Source organism: Cupressus sempervirens, chromosome 2 (genome assembly GCF_028749045.1).
Source record: "Cupressus sempervirens isolate cs-2001-9-10 chromosome 2, ASM2874904v1, whole genome shotgun sequence".
Taxonomy (NCBI): Eukaryota; Viridiplantae; Streptophyta; class Pinopsida; order Cupressales; family Cupressaceae; genus Cupressus; species Cupressus sempervirens.
This window is the reverse complement of record NC_143119.1, coordinates 683,174,363-683,179,195: the sequence shown is the minus strand read 5'-3', so window position 1 is coordinate 683,179,195 and position 4,833 is coordinate 683,174,363. Positions and strand designations below refer to the sequence as shown.

The window sequence follows — 4,833 nt, the reverse complement described above, 5'->3', positions numbered from 1 at the left end:
TTGTTTGTTTGTGATCTTCTCACTAAAACTTGAAGAGTTTGGTTGATAGTTGTTTTTTTGAAAAGTACAAGATCAAACCCCTTTCTATAAGACTATCGTGCAACTACTAATAGATATTTGTGTTGACATGAGTTGTAGTTTGCAATTCATTTCATATTCTTCCATAATTTTTGGAAGATTGAATTGAAACAACACAATTGTAATTTGGATCATATAATTTAAGTGAAAAATTAAGTTTACATTTATAATTTTGAACCTTGATAAAAGAAACTCATTTCCTAACTTATTAAAACTCTACTTCTATAAACACAATGGAAAAAAATATGAATTCAAACAACACATTATAATATAATACCTTGAAATCTAAATGTATTACTTTAGATTCACATTACATTATGTAATCTTTATGAACATCACCTAGATACAATGAATGCTAAATGTATTGTTAATTTTCATGATAAAAGATTCTTATAAATCATAGAATCATGATCCATAAATTTGACTTAAAAATTACATAATTGAATATAAACAGATAATATCTAGACTACTTATCTAACTTAATTGTTTAAATTTATAAAATACTTACATAAAACACCACAAGAACATCCATTAAATTGTATATAAAGCCAAATACTTCCCATCCTCAATTTGAATAGTCTAAAAAGACTCAAACAACAATTTGACTTGACCAATGTTGTTTGGACTCAAAGTTGAAATGACAACCTAAATAACTATCTAAACTCATTAACAAGGACTATTGATAATCTTCCAAATCCAATCCATCTAAGGATGATTGAAATGGAAATTTATTTGGATAATTCTACCGTACAATACAATACAATACAAAGTTCAAAAGGCCTCTAATATTTTATTTTACTATTGAATTCTTGTATTCGATCTGGAGATAGATAAAATATAATTAATGCAACTGTATGCCGGAGTCCAAAAGTATGCCTGCCAGCCAGTTAACGGGAATCATGCTGGGCACCACTTTCCACTCGGGAGCGTGGATTCCGTCAGTTAACAGAAATCGAACAGAAAGAGCTCCTCTTGGAGGTGTCACCACGTCCCACACGGCGCCATGGCTTCTGCACATTGCCTTCCATTCGTAGCTTTCCTACTGAAATGCAATTGTACAATTTACTAAAATTAAACTTCATTAATTTTACCATTGAATTCTAATTGTAATATAATTATTTGATTAGATTAGTGGGAGATGTTTTATGAATGGTGGAATTCAGATCTTAATAAGATAATTTAATTTGATAAGGAGGAGATGTTTTATATATAGTAGTTCATAAAAATTTGTTCCTTAGTAGATTGAATGTAATACTTATTATTTATTTAATTTAGATGATGTGCATAGAGGTGAATTGTTGGACCTTCTTGGGAGGTCATATATTTCAGCACTACACCAACTCAAGTGAGCTTAGCCAAACTAAAACATACTTCATAGAAACTCTATAATAAAGGTGCTTAACCTTGAAGGAAACTCCACGGATAAGTACATTTAAGTTGGAGTATTACTACGATGGATGACATCCAATGATGGTTGTTCAATGCTTTGTCTTTTGAACAACACCTAGTTGCAATGAGTGTCGAGTGCTCCAGACATTCTTGTGAGAGATGGATCCTTATGAACCGCTACTCATGAAACATGGGCCGATGATTTTGACTTGAAAACTACACACTTTAATCCTCATAGTAATATAAAGATCACTTGACTTGCTTTGGAAAATATCTCCTACTTATGGATTGATGAAGTAAAATGGGCTCCCTAATGAATGATTTAGAAGACACAACACTTGTTAAAGGCTTTGTCAATGGGCTAGCAAGATAAGTGGGCCTAACTTTGGAGATAACTCCATGGTTAAGCAAACTTGAGTTGGAATAGTATTGAGATGGGTTACCACTCAGAAAGGTTCAATTCTTCAATGGGTGCTAAGTGTACCTATTATTCTTATGAAAGATGAGTTCTCGAGAATCTCTACTCATAACGCATAGGTTAATGAATTTGATTCAAATTTAAAATTGAATTTTGACAGCAATATTCTAATTTCTTTTCAATCATTTAAGCATCACAAACACACCAAATTAAATACTTTTGATCAGCCCTCAAACATTTACTATCATCGAATTAGCTCTCAAATTACCTGACAAAGTTCAACTGCGAGGATGTCGTATTTGCCTGCCTGATACCAAAATTGCAAAGCCAGATAATCGAGAAAGTTGCTATTTTCGTCGATCTTGAACATCAAGTTGTATCCAGGGTATCGACATGGAATTCTAATTAATTTAAGAATAAAAAAACATTGTTATGAGCTAATTTTCGGCCATAATGTCTGAATGAAAGATTTTAATAACTTGTGAGACTGAAACAACTTATGAAAAATAATTTGATACCGAAATATGAACATCCTTAAACATCAAACACTAAGAAAATAATTAAACTTAGAAAACTAAATCAACTTTAATTAGATAATACTTTTGACCTAAGATCAAGTCTTAGTATATGATATTTAAACCGTCCTTAAAAAAATACACATTAGATCTCTTACCGTTTATACTCCACGTCCACCACACCCATTAGTATCAATTCCTTAGTTTTGTCACTGCACGCCAACTTTGCATAACTTCTGGAGCTCATAATAAAATCAGTGTGATCACCTTGCCCATAGTCTGTCACAACAATATTTGCTCCATTGTCCGTGCAAAGCTCAGGAAGGGTGCACCGCACCTGTTTTTTTAAGATGTTTTATTATTTTCAACTTTAGTCACAACCCACCAAGTTGGAAAATATAATTTGAGGAGAAAAGTTTTCAAAAATGATAAGCTTTTGCAGAAGTTCTAATGTTCTATTTATGTGAATCATTTATTTTCTTTAAACATGGGTTTACATAATTCATGGATTTGAATAAAAATTTATAAGTTAAATTTTTATTATGCTAATATTATAATTAGATATAATATATAAAATAACTTGATTTTAATATAGAAGAGAGGAAGTCTTAAAATCGATTATTGATCGCTTCATTTAAAAATAATATTTTTATGTTGGTCTAATGGTAGAAAATTGTACTAATGGAAGAGGGATAACACAAATTCTACAAAAATGTGTGCCTCTTTCATAATAGAGTTGAGTAGAGTCTGCATGAAGTATACAATGGTCCCATATTCTATATCATGCCATCTTTCGATCCAAAAAACAAGTTGTTTGATATCAATAATTATAAAAATATTTGTTGTTATTTTCACATGTTGCTTAAATTCATGGTCATGAATCATTAAGTTTGACTTTCAAAATATGAAGTTGACTTCTATTAATAAAAATATAATTTGAGACATGAGAAAAACACCTCCTAGAAAAGTAAACGACTAACAAGTTATTTGAAATTTTATGTCAAACAATCATTAAGAGCATTTTTCATTTGTGCTTCTGGTGATTAGACCCTTTGTTCCTCTTGAAAAGTGTATTTAATCATCAATCTTACAACCTATGGTTCCCGATGCCAAAATTCATGATCATAGGTCAATAAGTTTGACTCAAAATTATGATGTTGACTTATGTTACTAATATGATAATTTGATACATGAGAAAAACACTTTCCAAGACAGTAAACAACTAAATTAGTTAATTTGATACATGAGAAAAACACTTTCTAGGACAGTCTAATAGTTCAAATAAAAAATAGTATGTACAGCCATTAAGAACATTGTTCATTTGTATTGAGCACGCTATTAGACCCAAGGAATGGTTCCTTCATCAATCCTAAAACCAGAGGTTCAGCGGTGCAAAACCAAACATCAGATTTTAGAATTGATAGTCAATTGATCCATTAAAAAAATGTTTAATCTAATATAAGGCTTAGATCACAAAAAGAGGATGTCCTAAATTTACTCCAATTGATCCATGAAAAGTTTACAGGTCCATCAAAATCACTATTGTAATCCCTTTTACAGGTCCTTTGACACCTTTTACTTACCTTATTTTGCTTTTGCTAAAAAGTATTGAAGTTTACCAATAAAAAAATACTGTTTAAAGTAATTTTCTAAACCATGTTATTTGTAGTTATAATAAGCTGATAGCAAGCTCCACAGCCAGTGCCATTTCTGTATAACTGAGCTACAGCCGCTACATCTCCCCCATTCAAATTTCTTCCAAAGGAGCCATACCCACATGCTCCTCCTGCCACATAAGAATGCTAGAACAAATTCATCAAAAGATTTCAAACTTTAACTCTATAAAACCTCTTTTATCAAATTCAAGTTTTTTTTTGTTGGGTTCAGATCCTTTTTAGATTGAATTAATCAAAACAAAACTAATGGAAAATTTTAAACTTTAACTCTATATTACCATCAGTTCCAAGGCAATCTGGACTTCCATAGTATGTAGCCCTTGTTTTTATATACTCATCTGCACAGCTGAAATGGAAAAAACAATGCAATACAGTAGACAGCAACACAACGCATGGTAGTGTATAAAAGCTGGCTGAAGAAGCCATTGGAGCAAAATTCAAATACTAATAAGTGGAAAACCAGCCACCTACACTTGACAAGATTATGAAAGAGAAGAAGATATGAAAAAGGCTTAATATGGATATGTGTTGTACGAGGATATTTATAGCAAGAAAACAGCAGAGTCGTCTAGAGGTAAACTCCCAGTTGATAAGCATCAAAGGTGAGTTGACATTCCACTAAATTGTTATTGGGTTTGGTGTGAAGTTCTCAGGCTGCCATGTTTGACTTGTGACCACTATGAAATGCTCACTTTCTCAATAGTTTTATAAATTTTCTTATATTTTATAAATAAAATTCTTGTAGCAATATTAAGTT

At 31.3% G+C, this 4,833-nt stretch overlaps 1 pseudogene across 1 annotated transcript; it reads right to left on the bottom strand.

Moving 5' to 3' along the window:
* Positions 1-783: 783 nt before the first annotated feature.
* LOC149575207 (expansin-like B1) lies at positions 784-4,572 on the bottom strand (annotated as a pseudogene). The gene is made up of 5 exons (XR_016359674.1): positions 4,355-4,572; positions 4,056-4,186; positions 2,559-2,737; positions 2,154-2,286; positions 784-1,120 (listed from the first exon to the last, which is right to left on the bottom strand). The product of XR_016359674.1 is annotated as an expansin-like B1 (transcript).
* Positions 4,573-4,833: the final 261 nt, after the last annotated feature.